This window comes from Halichoerus grypus, chromosome 5 (assembly GCF_964656455.1).
Source record: "Halichoerus grypus chromosome 5, mHalGry1.hap1.1, whole genome shotgun sequence".
In the NCBI taxonomy this organism is placed as follows: domain Eukaryota; kingdom Metazoa; phylum Chordata; class Mammalia; order Carnivora; family Phocidae; genus Halichoerus; species Halichoerus grypus.
The window spans coordinates 171,229,895-171,256,046 of NC_135716.1; positions in this window are offsets into that span (position 1 = coordinate 171,229,895).

Sequence of the window (26,152 nt, forward strand, 5' to 3'; positions counted from 1 at the left end):
CCATTGGTTGTCACCATCAGGGAGGATGCACAGGTGGAAGAACCTGGAATATTCCATTGGATCATCCCAATGGTGGCTCAACATGAGCAAATGTTTGGAGGCAGGAATATGCAGGTTGATTAAAGATCATCAAGGAAGCTGACCAGCCAAGGATGACAGAGCTTGAAGAGGACTCTGACACCATGAGAAACAAGTCCTTCTATGTCAAGAGAACACTGATACCCAGAGAGATCTAGGCCCAAAGCCACACAGCACCTTGGTGGGAGAACCAGGGCCAGGACCCAAGTAGCTCATCTCCCAACTTCTTTGTCTGCTACCTTAAACTTTTCTCCCACGGTGCCCTGCTGTGTTTGAATTTTCATTTATGGTACTTTCCCAAGGCAGGACCCATAAGTGTCAGAATCCCGCCTGTCTCACCTCTCTACTGCTTCTTGACAAATCTTCCCAAAACTTGGTGGCTTGAAACAACAGTTTTATGGGCTCTCAAGGGCCTGGAGATTGACTGGGCTTCTGCTCCACATGGTGCTAGCAAGAGCTGCGGTCCTCTGGGGGCTCAACTGGGCTGAATATCCAAGCTGGTACACTCACATGGCTGATGGTTGGTGCTGGTGGTAGGCTGGGGCTTAGCGGAAACTGTGGAACACAGAGCCAACCTGTGCCCCCCTCAGGCCCTCCCCATGTGAGAACACAGCATGGTAGTTGGGTTCTGTGATATTTGATATAATAATAAATACATATTTTGGACTTTGTTCCTGGCTCTTAGCCAGAGCTCCTGAAACCCTTATAATTTCCTAAATGGTAAGAGTGGTAGGAGCATCTTTTGTTATATTTGGGTTTTGTCCCTAGCTCCTAAAACATCTTTTGTTATTTATAACAATCCCTTTTCAACCATGCTTGCTTTTATGTTAATGAGGTCAATTTGGGGAAATCCCTAAGGCTTGGTCGGGGGCTAGGGGTAGGGCAACTAGTTGTCAGGGAAACCATCCATGGTGATTAGAAGGTTGGAACTTTGCCCCCTCCCTCAAGGAGATGGGCTGGGGGTTGAGTCAATCACTAGTGGCCGATGATTTAACCAATCATGTCTATGAAATGAAGCCTCCATAAAAACCCTAAGGGAAGCTTTGCGGAGTTTCCAGGTTGATGAACACATGGAGGTGCTGGGAGGGTGGTATGCCTGGAGGGGCCATGGGAGCTCCGTGCCCCTTCCTTAGGCCTTGTACCTCCTCAGCTGGCTGTTTGTCTGTTAACCTTTGTAATGTCCTTTATAATAAGCCAATAACTGTAAATCAACGTTTCCCTGAGTTTTGTGAGCTGTTACAGCAAATGATTGAAGCTGGGGAGGGGTTGTGGGGAGCTCTGCTTTATAGCTGGTTGGTCAGAAGTATAGTGAGCACCTGAGACTTGTGACCCGCTTCGGCAGCCGGGGCAGCCTCTAGGGGCTGAGCCCTTCACATGTGGGGTCTGGGTTAACACTGGGAAGTTAGTGTCAGAATCGACACCCAGTTGGTGTTCACCGAAAAGTGGAGAATTGCTTGATGTGGAAAAAAACCTACACATCCGATGTCAGAAATGTTTCGTGGGTAGAGGAAATAGGAAATGTGATTTCCTTTAGGTTCCAGGAGGGCGTCCCAAGAGTTGGCGTGGGAAGAGACCCGGGTGAAACCTACCAGACTTCTGACCCAGCCTCAGGTGTTGCAGGCATGACTTCTGCAGCCCTCTGTGGGACAAAAACAAGTCACAAGTCAACCCAGCTTCATGGGGAGGGGACTGTGTAGGGTGCGAACATTGGGAGAGGTAGTTTGTCTTTGGAGACCAGCTGCAGCACTATTACTCCGGATGCCCCGTCGGACTCTCCCAACCAAGCTTCAAGGACTCTCTGCTCCTCACTTTGTGCTCTGTTGACCAGCGATTCTGTCCAGCTATTCCAGGTGCTTTGCAGGGCACTAATGTCTAGTACAGTGCTGGGCATCTCATAGGTACTTACTAAATATTTGCAGAAGGAAGGTGGGGGAGGGAGGAGAAGAGGGAGGACAGCAGGGGGTGTGTAGAACCCATCACCTAGCTTCCTCCCCAAACCTCCAACACATCAAACTCTTTCCTACTTTAGGCCTTGGTACTGGCTGTTGTCTTCGCCTGGAATCTTCTTTTCCCCAAACTTGCCATGGCTAGGTCAGTCTTGTCCAGCTCTCAGTTCAAAAGGACAGAGAGGCCCCCTCTGGTCACCCAATGTCATCACCATCACTGGCCACTCTCTTATTACCCTGAATTATTTGCTTCTGAGCACTTCTCACCATCTAAAATGATCTTACTCATTTAATTATGTAAGTGTTCATTATCTGTTTTCCTGTCTCCCTCCCTGTAGACCAGGGTTTCTCAACCTTGGCACTACTGACATTTTGGGCTGGATAATTCTTTGTTGTTTTTGGAGAGGGGTGCATCCCGTGCATTATAGAATGTTTAGCAACATCCCTGGTCTCTATGCACTAGATGCCAACAGCATCTCCTGCACATTGTGATAACTAAAACATCTCTAGACATTGCCAAGTGTCCTGGGGCAGGTGTGTGTGTGTGTGTGTGCGTGCACGCACACGTCTGATTGAGAACCACTATTCTAGACCATTAGTCTCATGCTTAAGCATGCATCAGAATCACCCGGAAGACCTAGCACAGATTGCTGGGTCCCACCCCAGGGCTTCTGATTCATTAGGGCTGGGGTGGGACTGAGAATTTCCATTTCTCACAAGTTCCCACGTGGGAACCGCACTTTGAGAACCACTGGTCTGAAAGTTCCATAAAGGGTGGGGAGACTGTCTGTCTTGTGTCCTAAGTGCCTATAACATTGGCTGCACATGAGTGGGCTCTCGTAAATACCTATTGAATAAACCATTTTTAAATTTCAGCAGCGAAGAGACCACTCCAGGGGGTTTACAATGAAAAGGCATCTGGCGGGAGATGGGGAGGAGTGAGAGAGAGAGTCCTTTAAATTCCTAATGGCCCTGCTGTTGTAGGAGTCCTCACTGCCAGGAGCGGGCTAGAGGTGACTAACAGGACTCCAGGAGCCACTGCAAGTTCATGGGCCGATTGATTGGCTTTGACCTAGATGGCCTTAGGTCTTGGCCATCCATCTTGGATTTCTACTGTAGTTCTCTCTGATCCATTTCTCCTTTTCCTTGAGGGGTTATTTGCTATGGGAGCAGTGGGCAGCAGGATTACGGTGAGGCATGCTCCCTTCCTCCAGGGCCCTGCTTTATGGGCGGGAGGATCCAGCAGGGGATTCAGAAGGTGATGGCTCCCTCAGGAGGGAATGGATTCCTCAAACAGCTATAAGAATATCAGTGAGGACCAACCAGAGCTGGCACTGAGGGAGCTCCGAGTAAAGGCAGGTGAACACAGAACTTTGTTTGCACCTCGCCATGGCTCTCTGAGGTAGGTGCATGTCAGTGTCCCTGGCTTACAGGAAACTGGAAGCTCTGACAGGTGACATCGCTCAACTAAATTTGCATAGACTCGTAGGAGAGGTGAAGCTGGGATAAAAACCTAGGTCTTTCTGACTAGAGCCTTGTTCTTGCCTATAGTACACCAGTTTCTCAAACTGCTTTGGCAGATGCTAAAATGTGTCATGTGGGGTGGGGTTGATGGCCTCCCTGCGGCTCCTGGATCCTACTGGGCATGCTCAGGCCTCAGGGTCTTAGCACTTACAGTTCCCTCTGCCTGGAATGCTCTCTGCATGATGGGCTTCCTCACCTCCCATAGGTCTCAGATCAAATGTCACCTTCTCAACGACTCAATGAGGGTTCCCTCACCCCCACACTTAAAATTGCCAACCACCCCCCTACTTCAGCACTCCCACTCTTGCCTGCTTTCTTGTCCTCCACTGCGCTTGTCCCCATCTGGCGAACTCTGTTTTCCTTATTACATTTATTGTCTGCCTCCTCCGTCTGGACTGTCAACCCCATGGGGGCAGGAGCCTGGGTTTGTTTTGTTCACTGCCGTATCCCCAATATGTGGGACAGTCCTGGTGGGTATTCGCAGGGCCTTGGGCATTTGTTGAAAGAAGGACAAGAGGGAGGGGAGGAGGGAGAGGGAGAAAAAAACATGGAAATTCTCAATTAAAAGTCAACATGGGCTCCATGCTGGGCATGGAGCCTACTTAAAAAAAAAAAGGTCAACAAATACTCCTGACTGCAGAACTTCTCCAAGGCTTTGTCACACGGATGTATATACTATCAATTTAAAGAAAGAGCTAGAACTTTTGGCATTTCTCAAACTTACTTGATAATAGTGCACTTCATGGTAGGGCTGTAGTTAACTTTGGCTGTCCCAAGGCATGGTCTTCGATCGCCCCCATCCTCTCCAACTGTCTCTTCTCACCACTGCCCCGCTTCCTGCATAAAGTGCACACCTAGACATCAGAGGACACGCATCCCTACCTGCACACTCGCTTGCTGGCTACAGTGGAGATCTGCCTCCAGGACAACACTGGCCTTGCTCATGGAGGTGCCTGCCTGCCTTTAAATGGCCTGATTGTTAAAGGCAGAGAAAGGCCAGCTCACCTTTGAAAGGGGCCACTCACCGGGCAAAACCAGGGTGGCCTGAGCTTGGGACAACAAAACAGGGCAGACAGTGAATCCATTACAAGAAGCAGTTGGGAGGTAGGGGGCTGTGAGAACTTGGCTTTCCTGCACTACAAGGACGACAGGGAGCCAGGTCACCCTGGGACAGAAGTTTCCATGTCTTTTTATCTGCAATCAGAGCCAACAGCCCCGGGGGCCGAAGGACTTCAGAAATCAAGGGCATCTCACCCATCCGACCTTTGAATTCCTGCTACCCAGCTGGACCTTCAAGGCAGCCAGACCAGCCTTGGAGACTTCGTACTTTACTTTGCCTGCAAAGCCATCGTTCCATGGGACTCCATCATTTAAAGAGAAACAGTGTCCACAGTAGACACTTTGGAATCAACAGGCCTTGGTTCAAATTCTGGCTCAGGCAATGACTGCCGAGTGACCTCGGGCAAGTCACTTTACCGCACCGAGCCTCGATTCCCTCCTCTATAAAGTGGAGTCATCACCCCTGACTTACTCTCTCCCCCTCATTCTCCTGACAGTCAAGGCAGATCCCTTCATTTGCTCACCCACTCTATACATACTGTCTAGGGCTCTTCCGACCCGCGGTGGTCATCCCTGGGTTCTGGCATCCCTCACGCTCCCACACGTGGTCCAGAGGAAGCAGAGCGGGCTAAGCATGTGGGCGGCCGGTTCTCCCGTGCTGCTAGGATCCTGCTGCATTGCACACAGTGGCCTTGGGGTCAACATTTTCCTCTCTCCTTCGATAACCTTTTGCTTCCCCTGACTTCCAAAGAAATAAGAAAACAAAAGTCTCAAGAGAGGCACTTCTACTATTGTGTGTATATCCTACTATATATATATTAGTCCTACTATGTGTGTGTGTGTGCGTGTGTGTGTGTACACACATATATACATACATATGTTATGATTTTCCAAATGCTTATAATGTGCAGAGCTTTGCACAAAGCAAATAAATATTTGGTGGTCCTGATACAAGAAGTATCTTGTATTCTTTCATCCTTCCGATGACCTTAGGATGTATGTACCATGATCATGCCCCCTTTCTAGATGGGGAAGCTGTAGCTCAGAGAGATCAAGAAGCTTGCCCGAGGTCACACAGCTGCCAAGTGGCAGAGGCCCCCACAGGCAGACAGGGGCAGGTGGGGCAGAGCTCCCTGGGTGGGCAGAGAGCCGAGAACAAGTTGCAGAGACATAGTGACTTGGGCCTGGTGTCAATTTAAAGCATGTGGCAAGGCGGGTGGGTACTTACCATCTGTAAGTACCGCAGAATGAAGACAAGCGGATAAACATGAAGAAGGGAATAAGAAGGAGCTCCACACCCACCCACCATCCGGAAATGATCCGAGTGTAAGTGCTGGTGACTTTGTTTTCACTCCACTTCCATTGACTTCTAGAATTCATACCTCTCACTTCAAATCTTCTCCCACGTCTTCCGTTATGTCCCAAAAAATTCCTGAGAGGGGACTTTTTCCTCTTAGTACTTTTTACAGCCTTTGTGAATAGTCCTAAGTATTTGGCCACCATGACCAGCATCGGAGGCCGGCATTCTGCCCAGGCATCTAGACCTCTCGACTTGCCTTCAGGGGGAGCGGCCACCCTTCATCTGGAGAATCCACGGAGATCCAGCAGCCCTGAGGTTTTTCTTCCACAACACCTGCAGAATGTGGATACTTTGTTTCAAAAGCAAAAGGCAAGGTATGGCATGAATAGGTATGAAGGACCTCAGGACAGATAGCCCTGAACTCTGGTATGTCCTGCAGAATCCCACCTGGGTCGCACGGGAGACCTGAATTCTAGTTCTGACCCATGTGGACTCTCTGGGGCACCTTGTAAAGGTCACTTCACCTCCATCCCCTCTCTTTTCATAGGGAGGGGTTTTGACAAGACCACGGAAGAAACTTCCAGATCTAGAAGGCTCCGGTTTACCCCGCCCTTTGATTTGCAGATATTACACATTAAGTTCACTGGACTGACTGCAGGCTAAAATTATGGAACCCGGGGCCCAGCGTGGGAAGTATCTTGCTCAAGGTCACACTGCAAAGAAACAGAAGCATCGGGGAGAGAAGCCAGGTGTGTGGGTCCCCGGGTCTCCTTGGCCACACAGCTTCCGACAAGCATGTGCACACATCTCTCTGGAAGGGTGTGTTTGCGCGTGCCCATGTCTCTGAGTGTACACCATTCTGTGCACGCACACATCTTTGTGTGCATCTGAGTGTATGTACATTTTCTGTGTGTACACACGCATCCCTGCGTGTACATGTTGGAGCGGGTACACGTGTCTCCATGTGTGAATACTTCTGTCTCAGTGTTCGCCCACATCTCAGCGGATGCGTGCATTTGTGAGTCGTGTGCAGAGGGGGACGCTGGTGGACAGGCACAGCTCTGGGCTCAGCCGTGGCCTCCGGGCTGCCTGGGGTGGTGGGAAGGGTTCTCTTAGAGCACGTGGATATCAGGTGGTCCTTCAGTGGCAGAGAATTTCACCCAGACAGGGTGTTGCCCACTCTGGGAATGCTGCTCGGGCAGCTGTCAGGACAGAAGGGGGATTCCTGCTTGGTGCTGGCCTGGGAGCCACCCATTCTCTCCTCCTGTAGCCAGGCGGTCCCCCTGTGAGGTGCCTCACAGACACACAAGTAGGGCGCTGGAGAGAGAGATGGGCAAGGCAGGCATGGGACAGGGGTGCATTTGCTGGAGGCCTCAGTCCAAAGCCAGGGGAGTAAGCCCTTGAAGTGATGGCAGTGAGAACACAGGTTCTGCAGGACCCACAGGCAGGTGGGGGGACCCGAAGCAGAGCTACCCGAGTGGGCAGAGAGGGCAGGAAATGTTGCCCAGATGAGGTGACTGGGGCCTGGAGACTCTTCAAAGTGGGTAGCGAAGTGGGTAGCTAAGAACCATCTTATACAAGCGGCGCAGGCTCACTGCACAAAATAAAGAAAAACAGGCAAACAGAGGGAAGTGAGCAAACATGGATTCCAAACTCACCCCCCAGCCAGGAATAAACAGAAACAAAATGTTGGTAATTATTTTCCTGTGCACGTTGATGTGTATTTTTGCAGATCACACCATCTATATGACTTGGCAACTTGCCATGATGTTCGTGCTATACAATGTTCATGAACACTTCACACGCTGTGGGCACAGTGTAGGGGTTCTGGGCACGAGCAGGGAAGACTCAGGCCCAGACCTGGTCCACATTGTGTCAGATTGTTTCCTCTGAGCCTCACTTTCTGCATCTGTACAAGGAAAACAAAGTGGGGCCTCCCTCACAGGGTGGTTGGGAGGATGCAATGGGGTGATGTATGTAAATCGGGCACCTGGCACAATGTCCCGCACGCCCTTGGAACCTAGGGCTCTCCAGGAGCGTTGTTAACGGCTGCATACTCTTCCAACCTATAGATTTGTCCCCATTTGTTTAATAAACCCCTTACTGCTGGACGTTTAAGAAGTTCCCAACTTTTTACTGCACTGAAAATACAGCTACTTGCTCTGATCACTGAAAGAAGGGTAAGTGAAGGTGGAGCAGGTGTGTTCCAGGCTGCAGGGATGGCATGAAGCAGCCAGGCACGATAGGGAACATTCCAGTGCTGAGGAGGAGGGAGAGGGGAGGATGCAACCCTGGTACTACTATGAGACTATCTATCTCAGCTGCACTATTTAGTAGCTGTGTGACCCTGGGCAAGTTACTTAGCCTCTCTGTGCCTTAGTTTCCTCATCTCTAAGATGGAGATAATAACATAACCCACCTCTGGGGCTGGTGTGAGGGGCAAATGAATTCTTAACGTCTTGTTCTGGAACCATACCTGACAAGTAGTTCAGCGCTATGTGTTAGCAACTGTTACTATTATTCCATTCTTAGAGAAGGCAGAGTGAGAAGGGCCGTTACAGGGTGATCTGTACCTTGCTGTCACCAGCTTGAGCACGCATGGTTCCAGGTGGACTGAGTCCCCCCAGGAGTGGAGGTTAGAGCACTGCTTCTCCACAGAGCTCCTTGTCCCCAGGCTCCAATCAGAGCAACAGTACCCAGTCCTGGAAAACGACCCTTCTGGGCTCTCTCCCCCCTGACTTCTCTCCCCTTGGTCACTTTAGCCCCTTCCCTTCCTGACACTTGCCCCCCCCCTTTCTTCCCTCTCCGCTCTTTCCCATGGATACTGATCTTGAGCATGTGTGTCAGGGAGAAACCTTCATGGTGGGCTGAAGGTCAACCGGAGTATTCCAAATAGACACGTAGTAGGATCTTTTGCCCTGGGAAAATTAGCCCTCATCCCTCCACTACTGCGCCATGCTAGCTAAGTGTCTGTCTTCTTCCCACCTTGAGTCACATTGGAAAGGCTCCTTCTATTGACCTCGCCTAGGAGAGAGACATCAGGCTTCTGGAAGGAACTGGCAGGGCTCCTGCCACTGGCTGAGTGCTTTCTGCCCACCACTCCCCCGATTCCTCCCCACACCCTGTGAGGGGAGAGTGGAAGTCCCCATGCACAGAGCAGCAATGACCGACTCAAGGCGTCCCAGGGCCAGCACACCCCCGCGAGCTCCTTGCCCTGTGCCCGAGTGAGCGGCAGCTCCCGTGGCCTGGCCGGCAGATGAGGGCCCGGCCTCCCGCCCGGCCCCACCCAGGCCCTGCTGGGTGTGGGGAGCTGAGATAGTGGGAGAGATGCTGCCCAGGGCTCAGCTGATAGGGCCCGGGCTGAGGTCAGTGCTGGGAGGCCCCGTGGAAGAAGTGAGTGTTCAGGAGGCATTAGCAAGAGGGGAGGGGAGTTCACTGCTGATGCTGGAAGCTGGGGCTGAGGGTATGATGTCCTGAACACCACGGAGAGACTACCTTGGATGCGGGAGGCAGGAGGGGCGTATGTTCTCGGGACCCGACGACCACCTATGTGCAGTGACAGTAGCACTGGTGACAATGACAACTTGCTGAGTGTCTGCTTATTCCAGGCCTTGCACAGAGTTCTCATTTAGTTTTCCCCTTGTTCATATGGGCAGGTAGTCTTGTCTGTATTTTTCAGTGAGAAAAGAGACTCAGAGAGGTGACGTGACTTGCCCAAGGCCACCCAGCTAGTGCCTGAGAGAACCAGGTTCCCTCCCAGGACTGCTGAACTCCAAACGAACTTCTCACTGCAAGACTGATTCAGGATCCAGAGAAAGAAAGCACACATTTCCAGCGGTTTCCAAAGCTGTCCCGCTGTAGATTCATCTTTAAAACACAGATTCCCAGGTCCACTTTAGAATTACTGAACCAGCCTACAGTCATGGTGAGCTTTCCATCACAGAATGGGCATGCCCAGAGGTATGCCATACCACCTGTGAGGGGCATGGAGGAGCACAGAGACTGAATAGGGGGTCATGTGGCACAGAGGAAATCCCTTAGTCTGTGGACCTGGATAATCCCGGGTTTTCATCTCACTCCCTCACTCCCTTACTTCCTTCTCTGCAAAGACGCAGAAAAAACACCCGTCTTATAATATGAAGAATGAAAGAGAATATCTAGGAAGCTCCTGGCTTACGCTGGAGGCTGGATGAGATCTCTCTTGTTTAGTTTCAGGCAAGGGCTTTATCTTCCAGGATTGAGGGCAGGAGCATTATTGTCCTTCTCTTTGAATCTTCCATCACAGCACGTGGCCTAGGTCTTAAACCATTGACCGATACTCAATAAAGTATTTTTTTAATATTTTATTTATTTATTTGAGAGAGACAGAGATAGTGAGAGAGAGCTCGAGCAAGAAGGAGGGGGAGAAGCAGACACCCCACGGAGTAGGGACCCCAATGCGGGGCTTGATCCCAGGATCCTGGGATCAGGACCTGAGCCGAAGGCAGATGCTTAACCATCTAAGCCACTCAGGCGCCCCTAAAGTTTTTTTTTTTTAAAGATTTTATTTATTTATTTATTTATTTGACAGAGAGATAGAAGAGCACAAGCAGAGGGAATGGCAGAGGGAGAGGGAGAAGCAGGCTCTGCACTGAGCAGGGAGCCCGAGGCAGGACTCGATCCCAGGACCCCGGGACCATGACCCGAGCTGAAGGCAGACGCCCAACCATCTGAGCCACCCAGGCACCCCTCAATAAAGTATTACTGAACACATTCCAGGCACAGATATAAATATAAACCCACCTTTTAGTAGTCATTAACACTTCAGTATGAATTAGTATATAAATGCACTAACCAGGGTGGTCAGAAGAAAGCCTAAGCCAGACTGTTTGGGAACCAGGTCAGGACTGGGGAAAGGGTCCCAAAGGGGAGAGTGGGGCTGGGAGGAGATGTCAGAGCCAGAAGAATCCCTCCAATTTTCACAGTAAAGAAACCAAGGCTTGGAGACAGAAAGGGAATTGTCCAAGGTGGAGATCAGTTTGCGCCAAGGGCAGAATTTTCTTCCATGTTCACCAATCACTTGCTCTGTTCCATTATCCACCTAAGCTCCTACGCTATCCCAGCTCCCCACCCCCACTCACCCACTCCCTGCCTGATACCATCCTTCCAATGATACCACAGGGTCAGGACTTACATTCCATGGAGACTTCTCACTTCCTCATTCCAAATAACTTCCTGATACCTCTTAGCAAGCATCTCAAACTTAACATGTCCAAAAGCAATGTTCTTATTTTCTAGACAAACGTCTTCCTCATCTCACATGGCATCACCATCCCTCCAGCTGCTTGGGCTGAAAGCATAGAGCTGCTGTTGGTTCGGTTTTCTGGAAGCAGAGCTTGAGTGGGGAGTCCTTGTGCAGTGATTTACTGGGGAAGAGCTCTCAAGAGGAAGGGAGAGAGGAGAGCAGGTAGGGCCACTAAGCAAGGCTGTGCTCTTAGCTGGAGACCAGCTTCAGGTGGATCCCATGGGAGCTCTGGAGAGTGAATGACATCATAGAGTCGTCCTGCCTTGAAGTGTCAAGCAAGCCTGCCTTTCTGTAGCCTCCTGCCAGCCAGTGGTTGGCAGGTGGGTGTGTGGACTCCTGGTGAGTCGAGTCCCTTTGGCTAAGGGTGATACCCCACAAAAGGGGGCGGCTGACCCTCAGAGGAGCTGGGGGACAGGTGCCCCAGCAGCACTGGAGATCTAGATGGGGCACCTACTATCAACCACATGGGTTGACCTTGGCTCCTCCATCCATCATATCCCACATAGTCCATCAGCAGACATGCTCAGCTCCGTCTCCCCAGGGGATCCTGTCATGACTGGTTGTCCCCACTTGCCCTTCCTTTGTCTTGGTCATGCCACCACTGCCTGGGCCTAGATCAGCCCTAGAGCCTCCTTCCCAGCTGGTTTCCTGCTTTCCACATTTGCCTCCACCACCCATTCTACATCCAACCACCAGAATAAACTTTTGAAAGCATCAATCACATGAGATCACTCTCCTACTTCTGAAACCCTCCAGAAGCTGCTCATTTACTCCCAATAGCACCGAAAACCCTGAGCTGGGTCTACAAGGTTGAGAGTGATCTGAACTCTCCCTACCTCACTGACATAATTTCTTACCATCCTTCTCCTCGCTTACTTCACTCCTACCCACACCCCACCTCAACTCAGCTAGTTCCACGTTTATACTACTACTCTTTGGGGTTCCGATTTCTGAACACATCAATCTTTTCTTAGTGCTAATGACTAAAAACACAGCTCCAATGAGCTTAAGCAAAAGCTTAAGCAAAAAGCAAAATTGGCTCACATAATTGAGAATAATGGAGGTGGGACAGTGTCAGGCATGGCTGGATCCAGGGACTCAAGTGATGTTACCAAGACTCTAGCTGTCCTGTTTTCTCTCTCTCTCTCTCTCTAATTTTCAGCTCTGTTCCCCTCCATGTGTTGGCTTAAATTTCAGAAAAAGTTTTTCTCCACAGTGTGCGAAAGACAGATCTGCCAAGCCTATGTCCATATAGCTTATAACCCAATAGGTTGTTTTCTCCCGAATCCACACATCTGGCCTCTTGGTAGGAATCTGATTGGCTGTGTTTGGGTCAACTCCCCACCCCTTAGGCCAATGACAATGTCCAGAGGGCTGGATGCCATGATTGGCAAGGTGGTAGGCCCAGTATGAGGATATTTCCACAGGAACCACATAGGATCGAAACCCGGGACAGCTATAACAAGAAATGTCCCTTGCATCTTTTCCCCAAAAGTTATTCTTGGTTCAAATCAAAAAGAAAACAGAAATGACCATACGAATCACAATCCATATGTACTCTAATTGTTTTCACATAGGTCATGATGTCAGTAATTTTCCTCGTTAAGGCACAGAAAGGCTATGAGTCATCGATGGTTTCCAGAGCTGACACTGTAACTCCACGCCTTTCTCTTTCACTAAAGAAACTGCCCCAAGTGAGTGAGCGAGAACCAAGATCATTTTTAATCCCCTCTGAGTCTCAGTGGCTTTGATATTTACACCACTGAAAGTATAAAATTAGTTGAGCTACACCTCCCACAGGTCATCAAGCACCAGGGCAAACACGGCAAAGCTGTTGTTATAATGAACGAACACAGTAGTTGGGAGCATAATCCAGTGATTCCCACGAGATGTTCCACGAGATATAGTTACCATGGACAGAAGGGGTTACAGGGTCAAACAAATTCAGGCAGACACTAGATGAAACAAAACCAGTCCCGTTTCTCTCAGGCACGACTTCTCCAAGTCTTCAATATGCTAATAAATATTGTAACTTTCCAAGAGGAAGAAATAGTTTGCAGCATTTCCCAAAACACTTTGCCCAAAAAGTTCTTTTTGGCATACCATTTAGTGGCTCTTGTGTCCCATGGGAAACACTTGGGGAGTGGAAAGATTTCAAGGTTTGGAGTCAGACTGCCTGGACATGGAGCCCGGCTCTGCCACTGAGCAGCTGTTCTGAGCCTCAGTCTCCTCATCTGTAGAATGAGATCATTATAATTACTGCCTTACCTGCTTTATTTTTGCCCGATTATAAGGATTATGTATATGAAGTCATCCAAGAGAGTGCCTGGCGCAGTGAACTGTTTAGCCCTGATGTAAACTGAGCTCTAGCAGCAGAATTATCAAAGTGTATGAATATTGCCCCTGGTGGTGGCGGCCTAAGCGTGTCACCCACACACTCAACTCCCCAGGTACAAAAGCCTGATAACCTGAGGAACTCAGTGGCTAACATCAGACATCTTTAGGCTGTTACCCGGATAGCTGGTGCCTCCTGCCTATGTCCGTGGAAGCTTCAGGAATGGTAAATGTCAATGTCAGTTGGCTCTGGCCAATAGCTTGGGGTGCATGTGGGGGGGGGGGGAGGGTCATGTCATGTCAGCAGAAAACAGAAACCTTCGAGGAAGCTCTTTGTCCAGCACGCGTTGCTGTCTATTTACCTTCTGACCACCCGACTTTCAACTTTAAAATCCCTTGAGTTACTAAAACTTTAAATGTCACTAGCTTTGTAAATCCTACTCTCTGAATATAGGGTGTACAGAAAAGAATTGTTTTAAAAGAAGGATGCTGGTCAACTAACTACACTAAAACAAAAATAATCTAAAAAAATAAAATGTGAAAAAGGATGCTGGATTTGGCTGCAGAGTTTTGCATTACACAGGGCCCTAAGAGGGTGAGTGAGATTATAAGGGTCTGTCCCCACAAGCTCTGCTTTTGGGATTTACCTCTCCCTCACCCCATGGCATTCAAGCGGAGCTAGGATGAGGTGATTCCAGAGCTGACAGTGCTTGTCTTCCCTGCCACAACCAGAGGAGCCAAGCGGGGATGACAGACCAACGCACATGTCCCTGAACCCCAAAATTGGTCCTTCAAAGCTGGGAGCTTCACTTGTGAGTCAACACATTTCCTTTTTCCCTTAAACTGAGTATTGTTTCTGTCTTTTCAACCAAAAGTCCTGATTGATAAAAAGAGTGTTTGAGCCACTTATTCATATGCAGTTATTCAGCAAATGTTTGCTGAGCACCTACTATGTGCTAGGACCTCCTGTGAGCACTGGGAATGTAGTACAGAACAAAGCAGGCCAGTTCCCTGTCTTCCTAGGCCCGTCTGAAGTATAGACTCATTGGATAATTAACTTAAAAATATTTTTTACACGTCAACCATATGTCAATAAAAAAAAGAAAAATATTATTTTAAATTCCTGATTATAAAATGAATACAAACTCACTGGAAATATTAAAAACAGTGGAAAGAAGGTATGTACCCATAAAAGGAGAAGGAAGAAAAAAATTCACTCATAATTCCATCATCCAAGGAGAGCCACTGTTAACATTTTTATGTATTGAGGTTTTTTTCAAAACAAATACGTTTTTTAAAAATGAAATGGCATGGAATATATAGTTCTCATCGTGCATTTCTACAAAAGGCATCTTGAATATTTTCCCATGTCATTAAATATTCTTAGAAAATATTATTTTGCAAAAACATAATTCAAAACAGCTGTGTTGTATTTTATCACACGGATAGACAGAATTTTTTTAAAATGAATTTCCTATCATTAGGCAATTGGGGGTCTTCCCAGCATTATGCTGTTATAAATAACACAGAGATGAACATCCTTGTACAAAAAGCCTTTGTCCATATCCCGTGACTTCTTTAGATAAATCTCCAGCGGTGGAATTTTGGTAGGCCAAAGGAAAGGGACATTTTAATGTTTTGTGATGCTTACCACAGTTTGCCCTGCGGAGAAGCTCTATCAGTGTGTATCTCTACCAGTAGGGTAGGAACCCACACTTCCCTCCTCCTCCTTCCTCGTTTGGAATTTAGCAAGGCCAGGACTGGGTGGGGTCAGTGAGGCTCTTGCCTCCGGCACGAAATATAAGGGAGCACCCAAAAAAGTCAGTCATCAAGATAAAGAGTATTTAATGCAATGCTTTAAAAAAATCAAAATGAATGTAAAAAAAATTCACGATGAACAAAATTTGACAATTGTGAAGAAAAGCACATTGCAAGGACTCTGAGGAAAAAAAATGCGTGCCTCTATTTACATGATTTTATGTATTTTTGAAAAATATCTGTTCCAGAATGTTAAGCAATTAGGGAGCAGCACCTCTGTGCCAGGCACAGTGCTTGGCTCTAAGAATTGGGCCAACAAAACCTAAGCCCTGCCCTCAAGGGGCTTATAGTCCAGGGGGGCAGCAGACACACAAATGACTAAATCACAACAAAAGCATATTAAAAAACGGAAAAGCAGATGTATTGTATTAAAGCTCACAATATTATTTTAAGTTTAAATATTTGAGAATTATGTTCAGATCTTTTGATAGAGTTTTTTTTAAGATTTTTTATTTATTCATTTGAGAGAGAGAGAGAGAGCATGCCAACTAGAGCAGAGCGGGGGGGGGGGCGGGGGGAGGGGCAGAGGGAGAGGGAGAAGCAGACTCCTCACTGAGCAGGGAGCCCAACGTGGGGCTCGATCCCAGGGCCCTGAGATCATGACCTGAGCCGAAGGCAGACATTTAACCAACTGAGCCACCCAGGTGCCCCTTGATAGAGTTTTATACTCATCAAACATACTTTCGAAGTTTTCTTTTATATGTTGTAATGTACAACTCTCAATGGAAAACAAAATAAGCAAAGAAGTAGATTTTGAATTTTGATCTGTATTGATGAGTTTGCTTCTGTTCAAGCCAGGAAAGCAATATTACCATAAATTCTGGTTTGGGTATAAATAAAATATCGAAACCTAAAATAATGTTTGGATTTTTGATAGCCTGCTTTTCGTCTTTTAATATTCTTTAATGTTCTAGAAAAAAATTAACTATTAAAAACTATCTAGGGGCGTGTAGGTGGCTCCTGATATCAAGCCCAGCATCTGGCTCCCTGCTCAGCGGGGAGTCTGCTTGTCCCTCTGTCCCTCCCTCTGCCTTCTCTCTCTCTCAAATAAATAAATAAAATCTTTTTAAAAACCTATCTAAAAGCATATATATATATATACACACATTTTTCCTTTTGCTTCATGCTCCAGTAGGGCTTGGCACATCACTGAAATTTAGCCCGTGACTTGTTAACTTCAAAATGACAGTGGTTTCAGATTTGTTCAGTCATTCAGTTCTGTGCATATATTATGCTCAGTCCTGGAGGGCATGCTGAGATGAATACAACACAGTCTCTGACCAAAGAGAGATGGTAATTTAGAAGGGCAAACTGGTAAGGGTATAATAGATCACCAAGTAGACCTAGGTCGTATCATTTGCCAGCTCTTTGATCTTAAACAAACCCTCAACCTTTCCAGGCTCAGTTTTTTTTCTCTTGTAAAACAATGATTGTAAAACCTCCCTCAAAGGTTGTTGTAGGTAAGGTGTTTACCACACAGTGAGTGCTCAACACTCAGTAACTATGACTGATAATCATGGTCACTTACAGGTCCAATGAATTTGGCCCATTCCTTCTGCAAACAATTACAGAGCAGTACCTCTGTGCCACGCCCAGTGCTTGGCCCCAAGAATGGGGCCAACAAAACTTGACCATTGCCCTCAAGGAGCTTATAGTCCAATGGGGGCAGCAGACACACAAATGGCTAAATCACAACATAATGCAATCAGTCCTTGGCAAAAGTTGGGTCTTGCAGGATGAGTAGGAGTTCTCTAGGTAGAGAAGAGGGGAGAGGGCATTATGACAAAGGGAACAGCAGGAACAGAGACATGGAGGCAGGAAGGGCTTGGAAAACTCCTGCGTGGCTTCAAATGGTGGGTGGCGGGGATCCAGCACGCCTCTCTTCACCCTTGGAAGACATTCCTCGGTGATCCCAGTGGCCAGGGCGTGAGCTCATCTCTTCCTGTCTGCCTACGGTCAATGGCGCTCAAGGTGCTGAGTGACTGAGGGATTTGATCCAGGTCACAGAGCAAAGGACTCTGGGGCAATTAGTTCCATGAAGGCCAAACTTTGTATTTGTTCTTTGGGAACGCTGGAGAAACTGTGGCATTTATATTTGTTTTCCTTTTAAAAACTCCCATCCTTTATTGATTCACCCTTCCTTCCGCCATCGTGCATGTGACGGTCCTTGACATTTGGCAACAGTTGTGCTCAGAAACAGTGGCCTGGGAATCGCATCTAGTCTCTTGGGAGCCCGTGTGAATCTTACTACTGTCCCTCTCCCTGCACTACCCCCACCCTGTGAACTCAAGTGTCCGGGATCCTGTCTGGTCACCTCCCCAATGTCCAGACTGTCCCTGGCGTACTGTAGGTGCTGGGCAAACATTTGTCGAATCAACACAATCCCGATGACTCTGATGACCTTCGGGGGATGTTCATCCCCAGGCTGGTTAAGGAAGGGGGTGCTTCTCGCCTTTTCTCTGCTTCTTCCCAGTTTCCCTTGCTCTCCATGGGGCCTCCCATCCTCTCAGTCTGGAAGTTACTGAGCTATAAACAGACACTTAAACGAACGAGCTCAGCCTTTAAAGAATCCTTTGAAGAAAGATTGCAATGTGACTAATCATCCCCTAATTTATTGGTCTGTAAATTTGCATTTTCCTACAATACATTTTTCTTAATGGAGGGTCCTCCCATGCCGTGGACAAAGGCAATTTCAGCTGGGGTTGAGCTTCCCATTTAGAAGATGCAGCTTCTTCTCCAACATTAGTGTTACTATTGTTTTAGTATCTGTAACAAGATCATATGCGGGCAGGGGCCAAGAGAAGGTAGGGTGGGGGGGAACAGGGGAGGGGCTGGGGGGGGCTGGGGTGAGGAGGGCAGTTGAGAGGGGGATAGGCAGCGTGGGCCCCATCTTTGCCCGCCCCCCCCCCCCAGCTCCAGCCTTTCAGTACCTGGAACCGCTACCCCATTCCCTGCCCCTCCCCACCATTCCTCCCCTCCCCCACCCCCTGGCCTGGGGACAGGCTTGGGCAGGATTTATGGGGCTGGCCCCTGTGGAGAGGATCCGGGTATAAATCTCAGCTTATTTAGAAGCGTGATCTACATTTATTGCACTTAATGTGATCTTTAACGTGTCCAAGAGGGGCCCATAAATCCCAGCCCGGCCGGCTCCCCCAGCAGGGCCCCCTGGGCCTGGCCCCTCCCCTTGCGGCGGCGAGCTAGTGGGAGTTCCTGGGTCTGTTGATTCCCTTTGCTTGAGGCTTCCGCCCCGGCTCAGCAACCATGGCTGGTGCCCTCCCTGAGCTGTCTGAAGCTAGTGGCCAAAGCCACATGCCCACAGGCGGGTTCTGCCCGTGTGCACCCCGCTCTGCTGATGCTGAGGCCCCTGTCTGGACCAGAAACCCCTCATGCCTCTTTGACTAAGTAACTTCTAGGATCCTGCCCCGAGCTAGATTTGAAAACGCTGCGATTTTGCAATTAACATGATGCAGGCACAGAGGAGAGAGGTGAGCAGAGCAGGAGCGTGTTCTAATAGCATCCCATGCAGCAGGCAGAGGTAGAGGAGAGGCAGATTGTAGGACTACAGTGACTTACTATTCTTTTTTAAAATCTGAGCACAGGTCCTGGGATTGAGTCCTGCATCGGACTCCCTGCTCCGCGGGGAGCCTGCTTCTCCCTCTCCCTCTGCCTGCCGCTCTGCCTACTTGTGATCTCTCTCTCTTTCTGTCAAGTAAATAAAATCTTAAAAAAAAAATCAATCAATCAATCTTGCCCACGCGTGTCCTTCCCACTTCCCAGGAGGAACAGTGCTTGGAGAGACCACAACTTCCCCACATTCACAAGGTTACTGAACAGCAATGCTGGGCTTCAGAGCTGGCTATGCTAGTCTCTTTTCATGGTACCTCATTGCCCATATGTGTGGACCCACATAGGTACCACCAAGAGCATATGTGCATGTGGGGTTACACACACGAATGCAGTGTACTTGGGAGCACACCTTGTGTATGAGCCCCCGGCAGTGGGGATTCTGCAGACACAAGGTCACCATATAGATCTTTTAATCCTGTTGGCTCTCTTTTTTTTTCCCCCAACAAAGAGAAGCCAGGCATTGTCATTAAGAGCATATTATTTGCATGTGTGTCTTCATGTGAGCGTGCATTTAGGGGGGGATGGGGAAAGGATGGGGAGAGAGTCCTGGTGAGCCCATTCTCCTGGAGATGATCAAATCAACTTTAAGAACTGACTCTGATAGTCAGAGATCATTCTCTTCTCCGGGCTTGAGACGACTGGCCCAGCCCCGATTTTGCCATCCGCTGGCAGCATGCCCAACCCCAGGAAACACATCTGTGTACACATCTGTCTGGACACGTGTGCGTGTACATGTGAGACGCAAGGGTATAAAGCCCAGGACCCAGCGGGGCTGATGTGATCATTGGGACTGCCACTTGGGGTTGAGGGTTAGATGTTTTCTTTGGCGAATTTCTAGAAATGGTGTCGTGTCTGTAATAAAGGTTTGCAGCTGAGTGTCGTATAAGAAATACCAGGGGAAAGAGTAATAACTGCTGTTCCATTGAATTTAATAGAATGGTTATACTTCTGTGTATTACTTTCTCATTATAACACCAATCCAGATTCATTGCAGAAAATTTAGACAATCAGGGGAGCATAATTAATAAAAAAAATTTTTTTAGGATTTTATTTATTTATTTATTTACTTATTTGAGAGCGAGCACAAGCAGAGGGAGAAGCAGGCTCCCTGTTGAGCGGGGCTCGATCCCAGGACCCCGGGATCATGACCTGAGCCGAAGGCAGACGCTTAACTGACTAAGCCACCCAGGCACCCCAAGAAAAAAATTTTTTTTAAAATTTGTGATTCTTCCATACAGAGATAAATAATTTTTAACTTTTCCAAAGTATATCTTATCAGACTTTTTCTGTGTCTGTATATATTTCATAAAAACTAAGATTATCCAGTGAGTCCTATTTCGAAAACTCCTGTGTCTTAATAGATTGGGAACTTTCTTGCCTGGTATTCCTCATTCCCCTCCCCATTGTTGTCACAGGACACCTTGCTTTCAGGGCACCCATGAGCCATGATTTTCCTCCCCAAGCACACATCCAAGCTGATTTCTATTACTCACTCTTGTAAACAATCCCTGAGGCTAAACCTCAATCCCCTGATGGGTTCGTTAGATTTGATTTTCTTAGAAGTGGAACCTCAGGCTTGAAGGTGTGCACCGTTGAGGGACTTCCAATAACTCTTGCAGAATTCTCTCTAGAAAGCAGGATCTGCTTCTGTTGCTCAGGGACGGGAGGGTCCACTCGATAACACAAAGCGTCTTGTTTATAAAGGAGAAGTTTGGGAAGGAGCCCCGTGGGAGCAAGAAGCTGGGGTGACCTTGTCCCTTCTGCTGTGGTAGGGGTTGGGAGAGGCAGGGACAGGGGGCTACTGAAGAAGAGATTCTACCATCCTGCGCCCTTTGCCGAGGACTGGCCTGGCCCTCACGCCGTGTCTGCAATTCCCACCCAGCAGTAGGCACAGGGCAGGAACTGAGTCAACACTGACGAGCGAACAAATATTTGTTGAAAGGACCAATGTTTGTTGAATGTTCAAAAATTTGCTGATAGAACAAATGTTTGTTAAAAGAACACTATTGTTCTTGGAAAAGCTCCTGCTGATTCACAGGCTATTTTCCCTTCTCTGGGGTCCCTGGATGAGCATGTAAGCTCAGAGCCCACCTCAGCAGAGCTGCACAGGGGATAAGCGCCTCATCTGGGCTCAGCCAGACAAGCTTCTGGAAGCCGGGCTGGTCTTTGTCATCTTTGCGACGCCAGGGTGCAGCACATTCCACTCTCCCCACTGTGTTGGAGAAATGGTCGAATGAATAAATGACTTGGTTTTAGACCCCTGATCACTGACTGCTCACTCCCAGTGTGGCATGGAGCGGTCTGCTTAACCTCACTAAAGCTTCCACTCCCAAATGCAAAATGAAGAAACTGGAGTATTCCACTTGTTTTCTTTAAAGTTTTAAAAATATTCGTTCTTTAATATTTGTCTCAAACAAATACATGCCAAAGGGCTGCCTTCCCTCCCTTGGTGGAACCCCCTAGGGTTCCATGGCACATGGTTTGAGAACTCTCAACATTGTTCATTTCTTCCCTTTTTTTGTGTGTTGTTTTTTTTGTTGTTGTTGTTTTGTTTTTTGTTTTTTATGCTGTTATTAGCATCTAGTGAGTAGAGGCCAGGGATGCTGCCTAGTGTCCTGCATTGCATAGGACAGCCCCCAGTGACAAAGCATAATCCAACATTAGATGTCAATAGTGCCAAGGTTGAGAAATCTCATTCTAGAACCAGGATTCTTTCTTTTTTCTTTTTAACATTGTTCATTTCTGAAATCTAGACTGACCCAAGGGAACTGTGACTGGGAGTGACATTGCTCCGCACCAGAAATTTACCCCAGATACTGGCGGGCAGTCCAAGAAACTGTGAGGAAAGTGACTTCAATCCTGAAGGAGGACTATGGATTAGATTAAAGCATTGTGTTGATGTTAAATTTCCTGGATTATATAACTGTGTGCTTGTGGTTATCTAAGAGAAGATCTTTATTCTTAGAAAATACACACTGAAATATGAAGGCAAAGAGCAACATCACATAGCCTACTTTCAAATGGTTCCGAAAAGATGAATATATATAAAAGAATGATCAAGCAAATATGGCAAAATGTTACAAAAGATGAATATGGGGGCGCCTGGATGGCTTAGTCGGATAAGCCTCTGACTTCGGTTCAGGTCATCATCTCAGGATCCCCATGGGGCTCCCCACTCAGCACGGAGTCTGCTTGTCCCTCTCCCTTTGCCTGCCGTTCCTCCTGCTTGTATTCTCTCTCTCTCTCTCAAATACATAAATAAAATCTCAAAAAAAAAGAGATGAATATGGTTAAAGGATATTCAGGAGCTCTTTGCACTACTCTTGCAACTTTTCTGTAGGTTCAAATGATCTCAAAATAAGAAAATTTTAAAAATCATCCATCTTTTTCAGAATGCCTGGCAAAAAAAAAAAAAAAAGTAAAAATTTAAAACACGTCGTGAAAAACGAAATAGAAAAGAAATAAGAAAGATTCCAAGGGAAGAAGAAAGTAGGGGGATCTACAGGCCTGATCGGAGTCCTAAGGGGAGGCAGCAGGGAGCCCTCCACGTTCATAAACTCGCTGGCCGGAATCTGGGAGGCAGCGAAGCTGGGGCTTAGATCCCTCTTTCAGAACCGGAAGTGGACGAAGTTCACGACACGCTAGCAGTTCCCACCGAGGATTTCTGCTGATGAATAAGAGCTTTAGGGCTGCTGAGCCTCTTGAGAAGGAGGAGGAAAAGAAGGTCAAAGGCTATAGGAAGGCGAAGCTCAGGGTGGAGGGAAAGGGGTGGCAGAGAAGGATGAGGGTCAGGGGAGCTTCAGAAGCAGGAACTGGGTGACCACTTGGTGGGGATGTTGTCGAGAGGATTCAAGAGATGCCTCTGAGGCCCCTTCCAGCCCTGAGAGAAACTCAAGGGTCTAGAAGGGCAAGACATGCCCCCTCTATGTGCAAGTGTGTGTGCACGTGTGTGTGTGCACATGTGCATGTGTTTGCATGCCCACACAGGACTCTGTCCTGTCTCTTCCCGCAAGGAGAACGGGGCTCCTGACTTTCATCAGGAACACACAAATGTGTGGGTCCATATGTGTGCAGACTGGCCAGCCCGCTTCCCTGCGATCCTGAAATCCAAGAAGCTCCGAAAGCCAAATTTTCACTTCACTCGTGAGTCTGTACAACACAACTTAGACTGTCACAAGGCTATTTATGGTCTTTATTTTTCCCACTTACTGTGAATATTCGTACATTTCACTGCAGAAATATTAATATGTTTGCATGCAGAGTGCTGCTCAGGCCCCACAGGAGTTATTATAAATACCGAATGACCCTTCTAAAATCTGAAAGGTTCTGAAGTCTGAAACCCCCCAAGAGTTGCAGAGAAGGGACTGTGGACTTATGTACTAGGATGAAATCGTAGTTTCCAGAACCAGGGTGCGGGGAGCAAGTTGTAATGTGCCCGTGTGCACGTGCGTGCATGTGTGTGAGAAGGTTGGATTCGGGTGCCATAGTCCAGCTATGAGCAAACTGGATCTCTGCAACCAAAGATCCCGATGTTGGCTTTGGGTTCACCCCTTAAATAGCAGAAGATCTTCTTTCACTCACTCACTCACTTTTATCTTGAAGACATCAATACGGTTGGTTGAGAACAGCAAAGCTCGCCCTGTACCTACAATTCTAGGTAATGCACAGAGGAAGTAGGGAGCAGAGGGTGGGCTGGGGTTACCCACCCATCTGCACGCACCAGGACACAGTGAGGCCTGGAGCGGAATCTCAGACATGTCTCGGCCTGGTCTGCCGCCTGACCCCTCCTGGCTCTGTGTCTCTAACCTGCCCCTTCCGCTGGCTCGTTTCCTGTAGGACTGTGCTCCCCTACACCCACCTGGCACCTTCCAAGTCCCAGGGTTGGTGTGCCAGGGGCAAACAGAGCTGAGGTACCGGGTGGATAGAGCTGGTGTACCAGGGAGGAATGCTTTTCCCTCTCCTTCTGGGCTTGTTCCCAGTTCTGCCCGTTCCTGCCCTGGGGTGCCCAGAACAGAGCGCCTGCAGGGGAGAGAAGACTGACAGCTCCAGCCGCAAGCCGGGACCCATGACTGGGTAGAAAGTCCCTGCTTCTGTCTGGGACCCTCTCCCCGGCACCCCTCCGTACCTCTGGGGTGGTTTTTCTCTTGCGGGGGAGGGGTTCCAAGATGAAATTGCCCGCAGAGGCCGTTGTAAGCAGGAAGCATCATTTAGACATGAGTGGTGGTACCCGGGTTTCTTGGTGGATGGCCTCTGTATGATGTGGGGACAGTCCCAAACCAGCAGGGCTGCCGGTGCCCTCATTCTCATCCTCGCGCACCCGATGGAGGATGTCACTCCAGCAAGCCGCCCCGCTAACTCATCAGTACCTTCGGCTCTCTGTCCCTCAGAAGGTCATTCCCGTCAGCACCAATACAGGTAGCAGTGACCCCACGTTTAAAAAAAGAAAAAAGGGGTGCGTGGGTAGCTCCGTCGGTTGAGGTCCGACTCTTGATTTCCACTCAGGTCATGATCTCAGGGGCGTGGGATTGAGCCCTGCCTCAGGCTCCGTGCTCAGCGGGGAGTCTGCTTGGGGTTTTTCCCTCTGCCCCTCCCCCTGCTCACACACTCTCTCTTTCTCTCTGTCAAATAAATAAATAAATCTTAAAAAAAAAAAAAAAAGACCCTCTGTACCAGATGCACTGTGGTATCCTGGACGGAACTGGATCCCGCACCAGAAAAAGGACATCTGTGGAAAGCCTGGTGAAATAGGCGAATAAAATCTGTAGTGTGGTTAACAGTATCGTACCAATGTCCTAGTTTTGACAAGTGCACTGTGGTCATGGAAGTGGTTAGCATCAGGGGAAGCTGCGTAAAGACTATACGGGAACTCTCTGTGGTTATCTTTGCAAAAGTTTTATACATTTAAAATTATCTCAGAATAAAAAAACTTATTTTTATTATTTTGTTATTTTAGGAAGTTCTCTCAATGCCACATCCCATCCTATATTTTGCTTCCTATTTTATCAGAATGTTCCCAAAGAGCTGTCCACGCCCAGTGTCAACAGTCCCTCTCCCCCGCCCCCCAATTCCATGAGCCTGCACACCAGTCAGGTTCCCTCCGCCCCCCCAGACTGCCTCCCCCTCTGCCCTTCAGGGCCTCTGGTGCCTCCACGCTGCCTCGATGGCCATCCCCAGGCCTCGCCTTTCCTGGCCTCTCGGCGGGACCCTTGGTCAACCCCCCTCTTGAAATGCTTCCCTGACTTGGCTTTGAGACTTGGCTGGTCTTGTTTTTGCTCTTACCTCGCTGGCTCTTCTTTCTCCATCTCTTTTGACACATTTCTGTTCTCTCTCAAACCTCTAGGTGTGGCCTGCGGCCCCAGACTCAGTTTTGGACGCCTCACTCACTCCCCAGGTGACCTCACCCTGCTCCCCGGCTTTAAATACCACCCACGTGCTGACAGCTCCCAGGTGTGTGTCCTCATAGACCGGCTCTCGGCCGCCCGCTCCCGGCCTTCACTCGGGTGTGCAGGAGGCCTCTCCACCGACGGGCTCCAAAACCCACCCCGAGCACCTGTCTACCCCCTGCTCGCTCCTCACTCATCTTCACCCTCCCAGTACGTGGCAAGTCCATCCTCCGCTTGCTCCGGCCTCAAACCTTGAATCTGGCCTGGACTTCTTATTCTAGCGGCAAATCCTGTCATCCCTCCACAATACGTCCAAAATCTGACCACTTTCCTTCACCTCCACTGCTCCCCCCATCCCAGGCACAGCGTCTCTCACTGGATGCACTCAATAACCCCCTCGTGGGTCTCCCTGCTTCTGCTCTTGCCCCTCTGGGTCTGTTTCTTTTATTTTTCTTTAAAGATTTTATGTATGTATGTATGTATTTAAGAGAGAGAGAGAGCGCACACCAGTGCAAGTGAGGGGAGGGGCAGAGGGAGAGGGAAAGAGAGAATCTCAAGCAGGCTCCCCGCTGAGCACGGAGTCCGACACGGGGCTCACTCCCACGACCCATGAGATCATGATCTGAGCCAAGACTGAGCCACCCAGGTGCCCCCACCTGAGTCTGTTTTCAAAACAGCAGCCAGAGGATCCTTTGCAAATACATCAGATCAGGTTGTCCTCAGTTCTAAACCCTTTAATGACTTCCCATATCATTCATACTAAGAGTCAAGTCCTTACAGGGGCTGTCAAGGTCTGTAC